Raw genomic sequence first — 17,489 nt, forward strand, 5'->3', positions numbered from 1 at the left:
TGCGGGAACTAAGGCCCCCCCAGGTGGAGTTATTCAGGCGGAGCACCAGAGTCCTGGAGCACTACCCTGTTATCACCAACCAGTCAGAAGAAAGTCACACACCCTGCAGCCTTCACCCCCAGTTCTGCCACCGTCCTCCTTGCTTGGCGCTAAAATAAACGTTTCTCTGCTCCAAACTTCGACCTTTTGGTTTGTTTGGCCCACGAACTTCTGTTCGGTATAACGTCTTCTCCCGAGAAGCCAGTTAACTCCTCCTCCCCAGATTTTATTAATAGCTCAGGCCTCCCTCCGGCAGGGAGCCCTGCAGCAGCCCTTCTAGGTCAGGCCCCTTTAACAGAGCCCTTTGTTGAGCTGTGTTCCTCCAGCCCTACAGCGTAATTCATTGCTCTGAAAAATTGGTAGCTGTGTATTGATTAGATTATTAATGTTTCTCCCTCTAGCCTGCAAGCTCCATAACAGCAGGGATCCTGGACTGTCTCCCTCACCTGTATATCCTTAGCCCACAGCGCCTGGCATCGCAGCAGGCGCACAGGCAGGATTGAATGAATGAGCAAAAGCAGATATTCTGGGAGGGTCAAGCAGGGCAGTGTGGCTGGGAAGCGGGCCAGGATTAAATTTAGCTCCTGTGCTGATAGAGCTGACTTGCTCCTTGCTGTAGAACAGGTTCTCACCTTTACGGTCGAGCAGGCAGTGCGATGGTGCGTGGTGTAAGAGGTCCACGTAGGAACTGGCTTCATTGCTAGCTGGCAGCCTGCGGGACTCTGCAGGTACTAAGAGCATGATGGAGAAAGTGCATCGACTTGCGTGAATCTGGAGGTCTGGCTTCTAGCCATACCTTTGCCTGATACCCTCTTCAGCCCCAGTTTGTCTGTAAAACGTTGGAGCTGCACTCATGGCTCAGGTAAGTTGTGAGGCAGTGGCTTCTGTAGGTTTGCTTTTTCCCTGAGGCTGGAAAAGTCACCCAACATCAAGAATCAGGGGCGAGCCTCTCAGGCAGGGTTAGAGGAACGATCCCAAGGGGATGCGGTCCTGGCAATGAGAACAGCATCTGAAGCAGATAAACTGAATTGGAGCAGATGTGGTGTAGACTGCATTGAGCTGCTTTGCTGGCAAAGGCCATTGGCAGTAGCTGGCTCTTCATTTGTCCTAAGTCATGATCTGTGCTCGCATTGCTTTCTTCCCATCATAGTTCATAATTATCCCCACCTGGCTGCAGGGATGTCCGTGATGTCCTTTCAGTGTTAGCAACCACCAACCAATCCCCGGACCATTTCCTTGAAAACCCCTCAAGCCTCAGTGACTCATAATTAAATATCTCTGTGATGTTTTCCTTTTGTTCTGCAAGGCAGGCCTAGCTTGCATAACTTTTGTCAGCAAGTGGGACTCCAAACTTCAGAACACAAAGTAAATGGCAGAAAGAGGCCACCTCAAAGGAAACTGATGTTGCGGAACGTTATCAACTTGGGGTAGTGCGGTGGAGCCCTCACTGGGTGATTGCTGTGCTTGACGGAAGATGGACAATAAAGCTTGCTGCTCTAGCTTTCATTGGTCAAGAATGTGCTATTATTCTAAAGTGGCAGTGGGAGGAGGTATATGTTTAAATTAACGGTGGATTATAATGCAGTCACCCGCAGGGTAACCTGCCTGAGTCTGCAGGGACAGAGCTGTGTCTGTTTCCAACTCAGGCAGCAAACAGGTGCCCTGCCCGTCATCTGTCAAAGAGGTTGCTTACTAGGGCTTCTCTTGTTCCTGCCTCTTCCCTAAAGGAGCTTGGCCTTTAGGACAGTCTGGCTGGGCTTCTAGGGGCTATGGACATGACCCTTCAGGGCAGCTAGCTAGATGTCGCTGCTACCCCCTTAGGCTACGTAGACAAGCCCATCTCGCTTTGCTGTGGAGGCAGCGAGGTCCCCGCACTCAAAGCATGTCTTCACCCCTTTTGGCCTCAGCCTTGGCACTCTGATCAGCCCTTGGGCCCTCTTCTTTGTGTCCTGATGCAAGATTTGCCCTGTTGTCCTTCCCTGGGCTCCCCTGGACCCCACTAGTGGCTGTGCATAGCCCGGGCCTCTGAGCTAGAATGGATAATGCAAGTTTGCTTTCAGGTCTCTCAGGTGCCGTGTGTGTGTGTGTGTGTGTGTGTGTGTGTGTGTGTGTGTGTGTGTGTGTGTGTGTGTGTGTGTGTGTGTGTGTGTGTGTGTGTGTGTGTGTGTGTGTGTGTGTGTGTGTGTGTGTGTGTGTGTGTGTTTTCTTTAAACTGTGCAAATCAGGGGAAATTCCCTGGCTGTCCAGTGGTTAGGACTCCACGCTTCCACTGCACGGGGCACGGGTTTGATCCCTGGTCAGGGAACTAAGATCTTGCATGCCACGTGGCACGGCCAAAAAAAAAAGGGCAAATCAGAGGATAAGTCATTTTGAATTCTGCCCCCTTCCCCAGGGTGCTCAAGACACTTGCACTCTCCTAAGAGTGGGAAGGGCCCTCCCAGGCCATCTACTCCCCGCCTCCCAGTACTAGGACTCCCTAGCCTAGTCCTTGTAACTAATCTCCAGTTTCTACTTGTTTGTGGGAACTGGCTGCCTCCGAGGGGACTCTGCTTTGACCGCTTTCCATGATAGAAAGTCCTTCCTTATCCTGAGCTCCAAAACTGCCTCTCGGAGTTGGCCCCTCGGCTCTCTGTTCTACCCCAAGGACCACAGCATTCCCGGCTCCCTCCAGCCGTCTCTTTGGGCTTCTCTAGGCTGAATGTGACTCTAAGCTATTTTCTCTAGAGCCTAGGCCATGGGAACATCCTTCCTCTTTCTGTCTGCCCACTTCCCTCCACTTCAGGGCTTTAACAGATATTATCAGGAGACATGTTTCTGACAGAATTTTGTTGGAACTGAGGAATCTATAACTTGGAAGAACACGTCTTTGGCAAAAGAATTGCTTTTGTGTGACTGTTATTTTAACTAGCCTATCTCTGCCAGACGTTCCATTCATCACACATCTGGGTCCCTGGAGCGATTTTCAGGGGTTTTTTGTATTTTTGTTTTACCCCTCAGCTCCTTCACTCTCTCCATTTACTTCTCCAAATATTAATGTGAGAATCAAAAGCCACCTTTCATTTTGGAGATCTGGGCTCTGAGGCTGGACTTTTGCATCTGAATTTCCTCGGAGGCCTCACACCATTCCCTTTGAGGGTTATCCTCTCACTGTGATCACTGAGTCTCCGGGGGTGGGAGCTGAGGCTTTCTGAACCTCACAGGTGCTGGTGCTAATTCAGCCGGGCAAAGGGATTCCTGTCTTGGGCGTCTCATCCTTGGGAGGGAAAGCAGGGGCCGACTGCTGGCTTCATTCCACTTCCTTTCTGCCCTTTCAGCACAACTGCATCCCCTCACTGGGACCTCATGCACTCCTTCCTCCCTGCTGGACCCTGGCCAGGCTGGTGGCGAAATGGGAATGTTATTGGTGTTCAGTAACTAAACTGCTAGTTCCCTTCTTTCCCTCCACTGCATGGTCCCTCTTTCCCCAGAATGGGGCTCCAGGGACCTCCTGTCACCATGCTCTGTTGAAAGGCCCCACGTCCAACTGCAGTCAGGGGATGACCAGCTGTAGTCCCTGTAAGGACTGGAGGCTTCCACTCTGAAGGTAAGCCCAGCGCCTCTCTGCTTACAGTTTTCCTTGTGGAAATGTTTCCCTTTATAAAGTGTCAGTTGCTATCTGGATATAATGGTCTAAGCCCAGATGGAAAGAATTTAATGGCATCCTTCCTGGGGGCTCTGTGTGGATAGCTGGGGCCTCATTGATCCCCCCGAGAGAGCCAGCGACAGGGTCTGGTAACCCTGAGAACTCTAGGAGGCCAGAGGTCCCAGGACAGGGTATCCTCTACCTTTGTCCTGGGCACTAAGATGACCACTCTCTCAGGCTCTGGCTGGCAGAACTCAGGTGGCCTGACCTTGATTCCAGGACACCACGCCTTCCTACTGTCTCTGAAAAGGATTACATTGTCAAGAGCCTTTGCCAGCCCTGGTGCACTGTGAAAAACCATTGAAATGCTGCTGGTTCTGCATTGGATATAAACTGCATTCATTGGCTGGAGCCAGTGGACACATCCTGTAAATAGAGACCTCAGCTTTAAGGCCTGTGTCTAGTTTTGAGTTCCCTTGAGAACCTATATCCTGCTGGAGGGAGGAGGCCCAGCTAAGTGAAGAGGGGGCAAGACCATGAAGCAGGGACTTCCTGGTGGTCCAGTGGCTAAGACTCCATGCTCCCAATGCAGGGGGCCGGAGTTTGATCCCTGGTCAGGGAACTAGATCCCACGTGCTACAACTAAAAGATCCCGCATGCCACAACTAAAGAATCCTGCATGTAGCAACAAAGATCCCGTGTACCGCAACTAAGACCTGGCACAGCCAAATAAATAAATAAACACATAAATATTTTTTTAAAAAAGACCATGAAGCAAAATTCAGGTGAATTAAATAGTTAATTGTAGAAGAATGAAACCATGAAAAAAACTAATTAGGAAAAAATGGTGATGGATTATTTGCTTTTGCAGCGGGGAAGATCTTCTTAAGGATAAGACCAAATAGAAAAAATCCTAAGGGAAAAAATAGGTTTGACTATATACAATGTAAAATATGTTCAGTAAAAGCAAAACAACAAAACAAAAACAACACTTTGCAACATATAGTACAAGAGCTTTTTTTCTTTATAAATTTATTTATTTTTATTTATTTTTGGCTGTGTTGGGTCTTCGCTGCTGCACACAGCCTTTCTCTAGTTGCAACGAGCAGGGGCTACTCTTTGTTGTGGTGCGCTGGCTGCTCACTGCGGCGACTTCTCTTGTTGTGGAGCGTGGGCTCTAGGCGCGCGGGCTTCAGTAGTGTGGCTCGCGGGCTCAGTAGTTGTTGTGCAAGGGCTTAGTTGCTCCGCGGTATGTGGGATCTTCCTGGACCAGAGCTCGAACCCATGTCCCCTGCATTTGCAGGTGGATTCTTAACCACTGTGCCACCAGGGAAGTCCCAGTACAAGAGCTTTTTAAAATTAATAAGGAAAAGATGAATGGTCCAATTCTAAAAAGGGAAAGGACCTAAAGAAGCAATTCGCAGAAGAAATACTCAATAATAAGTACATGGTAAAGATACTTTATCTCTGCAGAAAGCAATCAAAGCAATAACAAGAGACCGTTTTTCTATTTATTCAGTTGGCAATACCCAGCATTGATGAGGGTGAGGGAAAATTGGACACTCACACCTGATGTTGGGTTTATAAGTCGGTATAACATCTCTGGAAGGTAGATTGGTACCATGCTTCAAAAAGTTAAATGCATATTCCCTTCGACACAGTGGTACTACTTTTTTTTTTTTTTTGCGGTACGCGGGCCTCTCACTGCTGCGGCCTCTGCCGTTGCGGAGCACAGGCTCCGGACGCACAGGCTCAGCGGCCATGGCTCACGGGCCCAGCCGCTCCGCGGCATGTGGGATCTTCCCGGACAGGGGCACGAACCCGTGTCCCCTGCATCGGCAGGCAGACTCACAACCACTGCGCCACCAGGGAAGCCCAGTGGTACTATTTTTAAGAATTTAACCTAACAAGGTAGTCTAACAAATAACAGAAGATATACAAATTTATTCATCCCGGTGTTGATTATAATATCGGAAAGTTGTAAGCCCTTATAATGTCCATCAGTAAATCTGATACATTCCTACAATGCTATTGTAGGGAATCATCTAAAATGATGATATAAATGCATAAAACCTTTAAGGCATGGAGAAATATCCACGACATATTGTTGAGTGTAGGAAAGCAACTTACAAAAGAACATATGTTGTGTGAGACTACTTAAAATATATACATGTATATATGACATATGATATTACATTACATAATAACATACATAATGGCCTCTATATTGAATAGCTATAGATATCTATGTTTATTGAATGAGATCATGTATTTAATGAGTTGAAACATTGTAAATGCTTTATGAATGCTAGCAATTAGGAGATGAGGGTGGATAGGGAGCCAGATGTTCGGGTATATTTTATTTCAAGCTAAGAAATTTGGATTTTACCCCATGGCTATGGGGAGGCAGTAGAACTCAATTCAATGAATATTTCTGGAGTGTCTGTTACAGAAATGCCAAAGTTGAAAAGGCTTTTTCATAGAGAAGATTGCTGAAGAGGTTGAGGTTTGTACCAAGGGAAAGTCAGCCAGTTGGCTCCCAGGGTAGATGGCCTTGGGGACTTCACCAGGGTCTGGGGCCAGCCCTCAGACTGATCCACCTAGAAATCTGACGTTGGAACACAGGGAAAATGGGTCTGAATCTACCACTGACTTACAGTCACTAAGTGTAAAGACTGATGTCTAGAACTAGGGTGCTACTATATTATATTTCAATGAGACATAAATGGTATGCTAAAATGTGACATGTTTGGCACATTAATTTTCATCAGACCTACATGGGAAGCTCCTACTATACTACTATGGATGTACCAATCAATGACAGCTGCCATTCATTAAACACTTACTAAACATTTGTTGAACATTAGGTGCCAGACAATATATCAAGCACTATTTATGCATTATTTCCTTGAGTCCTCAGAACAACTCTGTAAGGTGGGTACTATTATTTATTATCTGCACTAAACATTTTTTTTTATATCTCCATTTCCTAATACTGGAGCACTGAGTCACCATGTGACCGAGCTGCCCTTGAAGAACTGGACATTATCTGACCCACTGAGCCAAAGCTTTGGGCAGCAGCAATCATCAAGTAGAAATGGTATACGAGATCGGATTCGAGAATGTCCAGGAGGTACTATTCATACCTTGTATGAATATGTGACTCTATACCCGTAACACCTACTCCTGCTGTATGGCCTCCTCTACCTCAGTCTAAACTTAGAGCCTCAACCTCCACCTGTGCTAGCACCTACTAGAAATGACTGCTGAAAAAATCTCAGCCCCATGCAAGAGATGGTGTAAAGAGAAATCCTCCCAGTGGGCAATACATTTGGTTGTCCATTTTTGTTGACTGAAAGATGACCAGAAGTGCAGGTATATATAGATTCATGGGCAGGGCAATGGCTAATTGTCTGGGTAGATGGTCAGGGATTTGGAAAGAAAAGGACTGGAAGACGGTCACAAGAGGGCTTTGAGAAGAGATATGCAGATTGACCTCTCAGAATGTTCACAGAGTGTGAAGATATTTGTATCAGTTATCTATTGCAACCTAACAAACCATCCCAAAACTTAGTGCTTTAGAACAATAACCAGTTCAGTTCCTCATGATTCTGTGGATCAGCTTCACTGGGCTTTTTTTCCCCTGAACTTTTAGGTTCTGATAACCTAGAATCATTCTGTGATAGGTGATTTATAAGAAATATATATTTGGTCATTCAGATGACCAAATATATATTTTTTATATATATTTGGTCTTCATTCATGGTTCCTGGCTCACAGCTCCCCAAACCCTAGAATTTCCTAAGCAATTAGAGCAAGGGCAGCATGTTTTGTTAAAATATGTGGTATCACGTCCTCAGTTCCTGGGGGAAAAAAATGCTTCAGAGCCATAACGATGAAATGGGTATCATGTTATCACAATGAGCCCCTTTCAACTGGTGTGTTAATGAGGTGACTTTTGGGAATCCCCCAAATATGGGGGGAGCTGATTGCCAGGGGAACCAATGAATAGAGGGTTGGAACTTTTAGTGCCACCCCTAAGACCTCTGGGGAAGAAAGAAGGGCTGGAGGCTGAATCAATCACCAATGGCCAATGATCTAATCCATGGTGCTGATGTAATGAAGACTCCATAAAAACCCAAAAGGATGGGGTTCAAGGAGCTTCCAGGTTGGTAAACTAGAAAGCTTCCATGTGCCACCGTGCCAGGCCTGAAACTCCATGAGGACAGAAATTCCATTGCTCAGAACCTTGCCCTCTGAATCTCTTCAACTGTATATTGATCCCTCTCCTTTAATATCTTTCAAAATAAGCTGGTAATCTCTTGAGTAACCCAGTTTCCTGAGTTCTTGTGAGCCACTCTAGCAAATTAATCAAGCCCAGGGAGGGGGTTGTGGGAACCTCTGATTTATAGCCAGTTGGTCAGAAGCAGGTAACAACCTGGACTTTCGATTGGTGGCTGAAGTCAGAGACATTCCTGTGGGACTGAGCCCTTAACCTGTGGAATTTGATGCTGTCTCTGGATAGACAGAATCAGAATTGAGTTGAACTGTAGGACACCCAGATGGTGTTGGAGAATTCCCAGTTGGTGTGGGGAAAACCATGCCCCCTCCCACACAGTGGAATTGGTGATCAGAACTCTTACTTTCCTTTGTCCCTTCAGCCCTGGGAACAGGCACTACTTCCTTCCATCATTACATGTTTCCTCAGGGTAATAAGGTCCTTACACTCCATGAGAAATGATATTATTTGAAGATAGTATCTGATTAACTAAAGATATATATTGTAAACCTTGGGGCAACCATTAACATTTCTTGAATGTTTAATGGTTTAATGTATTTGTACTGGCTTGTCTGTAGCAACTTAGAACCATACCCTGTTTCTTCTATACCCTCCCATGTATCTCAAGGTCTGGACGCTTAGGAGAACTACATTTCCCAGCATTCCTTGCCAGAAGGGTTACTAGTTAGACTCTACCGATGAGAGGTAGAGTTGACTCATTATTCTCAGGAATTATGCCCTATAAAGTCGCTGAGAACACGAAGTTAGTGAATACTGAACCATTGCTCCTAGGGGAAATACAGGGTTACGTTCTTTTGAGTCACTGGTCACAACATTTTTGCCAACCAATCAATACATACCCTTGTTTTATGTGTGTTTCTGTTTAAAGACACCTTACGTGATACATACTGGTGATCTTTTCACACGGAACTCACGACCAGCAGCTCTGTAACTCATGCCTGAACCAAGTTCATCTAACACATGCACTTTCTCAGTAAGGCACATCTTACTGAGATGTGCTTAGAACCCTGGACAGCACTTCGGCAGTATGCCTGGGGGCCATTTTAAACAGCAAAATCACCAAAAAAAAGTACAAAAATGTGAAAAACGTGGCACTAAATAGATCATGAAAAAGACAGTTGTTTACAGTGTGAGAGCTAAACAAGAGTGTCACCTCATTTGACCTCTGCCCCGGACACACATTGGGTGACTCAAATTTTTGCCTGTCTGTGAATGACCTTGACAGTGCTGGGAATGTGGATTTTTGGATTGCAAATAAGTTTTAGCACTAGGCTAATTCACAAATATGGAAACATGAATAATGAAGATCGACTGTATGACCATTTCAGCATGGCCACTTTGTCTACCATCTTCCAGGGCAATTAGGTATTTCCGCTTCACTGAGAATTGGCCATTGCTTCTTTCCAGGCTTCTAAGAGCCACTCCAATAGCTGGAGTCCTTGCTAGGGTGTTAGATCCCATGTCCTGAGAAAGTATCCCCAAGTCAATGAATTCTTGCTTATCTAGTCTTACATTCCAGCTTCCTTGATCAAGCACCCTCAAAATTCAACCGCAAAAAAAAAAAAAAAAAAAAAAAAAATTCAACCGCAGGGGTACTCCCCTGGCTTCTGCCAGTACATGCTGGCTAATTCTTCCATTCTTCAGGTGTATAGCCTATTTTTTTCCTTATCAGGCCCTGGGCATAAACAGCCAGGTTATGCTGAGATTTAACCCTAGTTACCAGCCCGGCCACCTGGAGAGGAGGTAGGGGCAGCACTGCTGGTAGGGACACCTGTTGTCTGTGGGGAAGGGCTTCTGTAGCACCTGCCAGCACAGTGGTAGCTCCGGTTCTTAATAAAGAAAAGTGTGCAAGCCCGGAGGAGCTTGGGGTTCATGCTGCAGAGTCAACATCCCCAGGAACATCCATCCAGATGTCTCCATTCCATTATTTAGAGTCCTAGGTTTTCCCCACCAGGGCTCTGACCTTCACCAAACAGACTTGTCTTGGCTGAGCAAATATCTCTGGAGCTCTAGACTCTAATAGTCAGGTTTTCAGCCTGCCACTCAATGTGTCTGTCCTTCCACTACATAGGTGATGAGAGCCTCTTTGTAAGCTACCTCCAGAGCTCTCTGGCTCTCACACTTAGCCATTAACCGCTCCTGAACAGCTCTTGGTCTCTCATCATCATTCTGTAACCAGCCATCTAACTTCCTCTGTCTCTGTAGGCGTTATCCTCCCCATGTTTTTCAAACACTGGCCTCATAGCACCAACCGCAGTATCCTCCTCCACGGGGATAAATATCACCGCCCAGGTCACCGCCAGTGAAATCATTAGCAGTTGAGCCACCACCTTGTTCCAGGGACTTTCTGTGTTCCACCAGGAGGGCATCCTCTTTGCTTGCTGGGCAGTGGCTTAGTCAGTCAACGTTTCTGTGCGTCAGGAGTCTGGCACAGCTTAGCTGGGTCCTCTGCTTCAGGGTCTCACAAGGATATAATCAACATGTTGGCGGGGGCTGCAGTCTCATCTGAGGCTTGACGGGGTAAGGATCTGCTTCTGAGCTCACATGATTATTGGCACCATTCAGTTCCTTGAAGGCTGCTGGACTGAGGGCCCAGTTTCTTGCTGGCTATTGGCTGCAGTTTACTCTCAGATCCTTGCTGGGTGATCTTCTCCACAGGGCAGCTCACAACATGGCTGTTTATATCCTCAAAGCCAGCAAGAGAGAGTCTCCTAGCTAGATGGTTTACAACTTATGTAACGTAATCACATACAACCTAAAATCTTTGCCTTATTCTGCTGGTTAGAAGCAAGTCAGGTCCTGTCCACACTCAGGGAAGGGGATCACACAAGCCCATAGACATTGGGAGGTGAGGATTATGGGGGCCACCTTAGAGTCTGTTTACTACAGCTTCCTTGTTGATCAACATCTCTAATGAAAACATCTCCTTGAACTGTCCCAAAGCTTGGCTCTCCATGAAATACAAGCCTATGCGGAGGCAGCTGGCCTGGCCTTGGTGACTTTTCCAGCCCTCCTTTCCTCCCCTGGCTCAAAAGTTCCTTCCCCTCATTTAGAGTTGGCCTATTCCACCAGCACATCACATTTTCACTATAGGTGATCTAAACCCAAGCAGATGCAGCTAAGATCCTCTCCACATCCTGTTACACGATGTTTGAGCATAGGAGTGACATGACTGATCAGACTTTCTGATAACTTTTAAAAACAGCTTTATTGAGATAAATTCATACACTATATAATTCACCCATTAAAAGTGTGCAATGCAATGGCTTTCAGTATATTCACAGAGTTGTGCAATCACCAATTTTAGAATATTTTCATTATCTCAAAAAGAAAGTCCACATGCCTTAGCCATTACTCCCAATTCTTGCATCTTCCCAGCCCTAGACAACCACTAATCTACTCTCTCTATATATAGATTTTCCTATTCTGGACATTTTATATAAATGGAATCATATGTGATCTGGCTTTTTCACTTAGCATGTTTGCAAGGTTCATCCATGTTATTGCATGCATTAGTACTTCATTTCTTTTTATATTCCATTGTATAGATATACCACATTTTATTTATCCATTTATCAGCTGATGGACACTGGGTTATTTCCACTTTTTGGATATTGTGAACATTTGTGTACCAGTTTTTTATATGGACATATGTCTTCATTTCTCTTGAGCATATACCTAGGAATTCTTGGATCACATGGTAACCCTATGTTTAACTTTTTTTTTTTTTTTTTTTTTTTTGCGGCATGCGGGCCTCTCACCGTTGTGGCCTCTCCCGTTGCGGAGCACAGGCTCCGGACGCGCAGGCTCAGCGGCCAGGGCTCACGGGCCCAGCCGCTCCGCGGCATGTGGGATCTTCCCAGACCGGGGCACGAACCCGTGTCCCCTGCATCGGCAGGCGGACTCTCAACCACTGCGCCACCAGGGAAGCCCCTTATGTTTAACTTTTAAGGTACTATTTTCCAAAGTGGTGGCACCATTTTACACTCCCACTAGCAGTGTTTGAGGGTTCCAATTTCTCCATCTCCTCACCAACCCTTGTTATTGTCCATCTTATTTGCTATGGCCATCCTAATGGGTGTGAATAGGTATCTTATTGTGGTTTTGATTTGCATTTGATGGCTAATGACATTGAGCATCTTTCCATGTGCTTATTGGCATTTGTAGATCTTCTTTGGATAACTATTCAGATCCTTTTCTCATTTTAAAATTGGGTTTACAATAACTTTTTGATATATTACAAAAGAATCTATGTTCATTGAAGAAAACTTAGAAGCTATGCATGAGCATATTAAAAATAAGAGATGTCATTTAGCAAGCATATATTACATGCACTGTGCTGAACTTCCATGCTTGCCCTAAGTCACACATGTAGAAATAACAATAGCTAATGTTTATTGAGCTCCTGTTAGGTACTAGGCCTTCTTCCATGTGTCACCTCATTGAAAGCTCCCAGCAGCCTTTCTGAAGAGGGTGCTATTTTCAGCATATTTATTTTTCAATAAAGAAACTGAGGCACAGAGATGTTAAATAACTTGCTTACTTACACACAGCTTGCTGGTGGCAGAAGCAGAGTTTGGATTCAGGCAGTCAAAAGTCCCCAGAGTTTGCACTCAACACCCACCCTGTGCATTTTTGAATCCAGAGGCTCTGAGCAGAATGAACCATTGCATTACATTGTCTCTTGTTCTCTTTAAGTAAAATAGCTAAGTATCTTCTTTGATGATTATTCTTTCTTAATGCAACATGGCAGAAATTTCCCTCAGAGATTCCTGAAGACTTAGAAATGGTTTAATTTCCACTGACTATTTCTTTTCGTTTCTCTCTTTTTCTTCCATAAGCTTTGGGAAGACAGTAACCAAATCTTTCCATACGCTGATGTTACTGCAAAATGAATTTGAAAATTGTCAAAATGACGTTCTACTTGTCTGTGTGTCCAAGAATCATTCAGAGTAACGCAGGACATAGGGCCTCCTTTCTGTGGGAGGCCGAGCAGAGATTTTCTGTGGTTCCGACTTACAGGGCTTCACAGAACTGGCTTCAACTGTCTTTACAACTTACCTCTGCGACTTTGATCAAATGACTTAACCCTTCTGCTCACCTCATCGTGCGTGGCAGAGTAAAGAATCTGAGAGCAGACAGACAACAAACAACCTCATTTCTCAGCTTTGCACTTGTGTGGTCTTGGGCAAGTCCCTTCACCTCGAGGGGCTTAATTTTGCCCAGCTGTAAAATAAACGGGCTGGACCCGAGGCTCTCGAAGGTTTCTTCTGGCTCTGACGTTCTGTGTTCTGTGCCTACCTCCGAGTTGTAAAGAATGGGCATTAAGGTGATGTTTCTCACAAAACAATTTTTTGTTGAAAACAATAACTCCTAGGTAGAGGTTTCAAGGGTAAATTGTATGAGACCTGGAAGGATGTATGGGGAATAAGATGCGCTGCTATTTCTAGGAAGGGGATGGGCGTGGCGGGGCGCTGAGGAGGGTGCGGGCAGTTGAGCATCCTCGAAGGCGGAGACGACATCTGAGGGCTGCAGCGCAGGCCGAGCAAGGCCAGGGAGGATCTGGGCTGCAGCGGCTGCGCACTGGCGCGCCCAGCCGGTCGATTTGCGTGTCTCCGCCTCTGCGACGAGCTGGTTGGGGAGACTGGTCTGGCGCCGCGCGCCGATTGGCTGAGCGGCCCGCCGCTCAGACCCAGGAGAGGACGGTTCCTACTGCGGCTGGGCGCCGGCTCCGCTCCCTCGTCGGCCCGCGCTCCAGCTGCGCCCGGCCCTGGCCCGGCTTGGCCCGGCCCTGGCCTCCGAGCGAAGGCGCCGCTGCCGCCTGGGCCGCTCCCAGGGCCATGAGGAGGCGACGGCAGCCATTGCGCCCCGCGTCAAGGTGACCGGCCGGGACTGCGGCGGCGGCGGCGAGAGCGGGCGGTGAGAGGAGCGGCTGGCGGGGCGGGGCGGGGCCCTGAGGGCCGGGCCGGAGGGAGCTGCAGGTGTGTGGGGCGGGACCCCGAGGGGCCGCTGGGCCGGCGAGGGGCCTCGGGGCAGCGGGGGGTGTAGGGATTGTGTCCGGCGGTCTCGGGCACGGGGACCGGGCCGGGGGCTTTAAGTGTGTGGTGGGAATGGGGGTTTTGGTATGGAGTACAGCGAGTGTGGGGGTGGAGGTGGGGAAAGGCCGCCGGTGCGGGGGGCGGGGCTGGAGGAGGCAGTTGGGAGGGGCCGGGGGGGCTGCAGGTGCGGGGGGCGGGGCCGGGTGGGACCACAGGTTTACCGGGGGAGGGGGCAGCGAGGTGAGGCCAAAGCGGGTGGAGAGACCGGACCTGAGGAAACCACAGGTGCAAGGGGCGGGGCTAGGGAGACCTGCAGCGGTGGGGGGCGGGGCCCCGAGTGGTTGCAGGTCCGGAAGCGGGGACCCTGGTAAGAAGCGGGCAAAGGGTGAGTGGTCGCGGGAAAAGGGAAAGCCGCCCTCCCCACTGTCCAGGGAGTTTGAGTGGAAGCAGGAGCTTTGGGCTCTCTGAGGATTCTGGAGGCTTCGAGGTTGCGGCTGGGCCGGAAGGGGCGGCTAGGCCTGCCTGTGCGTCTCCTGGGTCGGACTTGGGTCTTAGCTGCCCTGGTTACTAGGCCGGCGGCTTCCCCCATGCCACGCCGTGCCCTTAAGTGGGGCGCCCCGTTTTTCAGTCTCGGGGGCTTTTCCTGTCTCCTAGATTGGTGGGGCTGTTGGCTTTCATCCCATCAGCTGTTGAGAAATGTGTGTGCTGGCAGAGTAGTTAGTGTGAAGCTTGAAAGGTTCTGGCTTGCTGGCTCCTGGTACCAGATGTTGCTGCAAATCTTAACAGTGGTCGTCTCCAAAAGACTGAAATGGCAGCCTGGTGAGGGGGCAGAACAGGAGTGAGGGTTCAGAAGCTTTTACCTCTGTGTTACCTAGAGAGTCTTTCACCTCTCTGAGCTTTGTTTCTTCCTCTGCGAAGTGAGCATCCTGGTTCCTGCCTTGTGTGCCTCTCAGGGGCCTTGTGAGGATGGGATGGAACAGTGCCTACTGGGTACATCGTCGGGTAAAGTTGTGAGTCTGCTGCCTCTGTGCCGATGGGCAGATTGTGTTTGGAGACTGAGGGTCGAAAGAGGAGGGGATTTCTAATCGGTAGACCATTTTCCTGCTTGAGGTTGGGATGAGGTTTGTGGTGAGATGGTGACTGCTGCTCCCTGTGAGGCCTCTGAGGGAGCTGTGGCGGGGAGAATGGCAGATGGAAGCACAGGAACGTTTCATTGTTTGCTGACCTTTAGACCCCAACCCCAGTGAGGACTCTGAACTGGAGCATAAGGCTTAGACTCGAGCCTTATGGAATTTCCCCTCCCCACCCAAGTATGACACTGACTTTACCACATGCCTGAAGGAAGACACCCACAATAGGGGAATGCCAGAACTTTGTTAGGTTTCTACCGGGCAGAGAGAAGAAAGCAAGGTGATGGGGCTCCCTCCTGTTTGGAAGGGTGTCCCATACCCATACGTGTGACCTTTCATTGCGCAGTGCCTCTGCTCACTAGCAGTGTGACCAATTCCTGCTGCCTGTGTTGCAGGGACAGAAGAGAAGGCAGGAGGAGGCTTCTCCTGTACTGGCCTGCATTTTTCTTCACTTCAGATGCTGTGGGACTTTGGGGGACCAACTTCCATGGTGCTGGCCTCTCTCACTACCACCTGGTGTGGCGGTGACCCAGTGGCATCATGGGGATGGCATCTAAGGGATGGGTCCTTACTGGGGTCCGTGCTTGTGTGGCAGGCACCCAAAGGCTCTAAAAGCAGCACGTGTGAATTATCCCATTCTGTCCCAGCAGAAACGATGTAAATGTCTCTCAGAGATTGCTGCGCTCTGGATAACCATCATGCTCTGTGGGTTAAAAGGAAAGCCCAAACTTGGTGGCAACAAGAGCTACAACATGTGTTGGGTAATGAGGGGACTGGCTTTGAGATTGGTGGTGTTGGAGTGACAGCATCCAGGGTTGAGAGAGAAACTTCGTTTATGGAAAATCTTGCCTCCAGGGCTCTCTGTGATATGGCTCCAGTCTACCTGATTTTCCTTTTCAGCATGGAGGGTCAGAGCTCTGGCTTGGAAGTCAGAGAGATACGTGTTTGAAGCCTTATACACCAGTTTCTTAGCTTCTCAGAGCTTTCATCTCCTTATTTGTAAAACAAGGATAATCATGTCCACCTTGAGAGGTTGTTATGAAGAATAAATTTGACAAGATCTGTGAAAGCACCTGATATATTAGGCTGTCAGTGTTAGGGTATGTTTCTGCCCCTCCCTGACTGCCCATCTTTCAACACAACAAAACAGCATGTCGCATGTGAGGAGAGCAGGACAAGTAATTTTTTTTTTTTTTGAGGTACGCGGGCCTCTCACCGCTGTGGCCTCTCCCGTTGCGGAGCACAGGCTCCGGACACGCAGGCTCAGCGGCCATGGCTCACGGGCCCAGCCGCTCCGCGGCATGTGGGATCTTCCCGGACCGGGGCACGAACCCGTGTCCCCCGCATCGGCAGGCGGACTATCAACCACTGAGCCACCAGGGAAGCCCAGGACAAGTAATTTTGAGGCCTTCGCTTCTTATGTAACCTTGATCAGAGCCCTTCCCCTGTCCAGGCCTCAGTTTTCTTAGCTGAGTGAGGATGGTGTTAGAATACGTGAACATCAAGAGTGATCCTAGCTCTGGCCTTCTGATTGGCATGTTTTCCCGAAAGGCAGGAGGGAGGAAGCTAGTGACCTGTTGTTTAGCTCTTCTTTTAAAAATACCTGTTGAGGGCTTCCCTGGTGGCGCAGTGGTTGAGAATCTGCCTGCTAATGCAGGGAACACGGGTTCGAGCCCTGGTCTGGGAGGATCCCACATGCCGCGGAGCAACTAGGCCCATGAGCCACAACTACTGAGCCTGCGCGTCTGGAGCCTGTGCTCCATAACAAGAGAGGCCCGTGATAGTGAGAGGCCCGCGCACCGCGGTGAAGAGTGGCCCCCGTGTGCCACAACTAGAGAAAGCCCTCGCACAGAAACGAAGACCCAACACAGCAAAAATAAATTAATTAATTAATAAAAACTCCTACCCCCAACATCTTAAAAAAAACCCCAAAAAACCTGTTGAGCACTTTGCCTGGCACATAGTAGGTGCTCATTAAATACTTGTCGAAGGGACAGATGAAGGACTTTCAGAAGAAGGTGTGGCAGATTATCTCTGCTGCTTATATGTATGCCGTATCTGCACCTTCAAAGTGCATTTTATTTATTGCAGAAAAAAATGTTGCAACAACTTTATAGTGAAATTAGCGAACCTCAACATGAAAGACAAAAGTTGTTTTACAGTCCTATTTCACCACACATTAAGTTCACCCAGTTTTTCATAAACATACAAGTTTTTTTCATTGTTGCAGTCATATGTATGTGAGCATTTAGAAGAGGCCTGGCAATAAGGAGTTTCTTTAAATGGTGTTTTTGTCTTATTTTTTTTAAGAATTAAAAAAATTACACATGGATTTTTTTTAAAAAAGACAAGTAGTTCAA

General features: G+C 47.9%; 1 protein-coding gene across 22 annotated transcripts in view; it reads left to right on the forward strand.

Annotated features, from left to right (window-relative positions):
- Positions 1-13,660: 13,660 nt before the first annotated feature.
- RALGPS1 (Ral GEF with PH domain and SH3 binding motif 1) overlaps positions 13,661-17,489 on the forward strand; it is a 287,326-nt gene continuing 283,497 nt past the window's right edge. For 18 of the 22 annotated variants that reach the window (XM_049710721.1, XM_049710726.1, XM_049710727.1 and 15 more), the window contains exon 1: positions 13,661-13,880. The gene's annotated coding sequence lies outside the window, so the exon portion shown is untranslated. The remainder of the gene's footprint in view (positions 13,881-17,489) is intronic. The other 4 variants (XM_049710723.1, XM_049710724.1, XM_049710731.1 and 1 more) reach the window with 1 other exon arrangement.

Source organism: Orcinus orca, chromosome 6 (assembly GCF_937001465.1).
Source record: "Orcinus orca chromosome 6, mOrcOrc1.1, whole genome shotgun sequence".
Taxonomy (NCBI): domain Eukaryota; kingdom Metazoa; phylum Chordata; class Mammalia; order Artiodactyla; family Delphinidae; genus Orcinus; species Orcinus orca.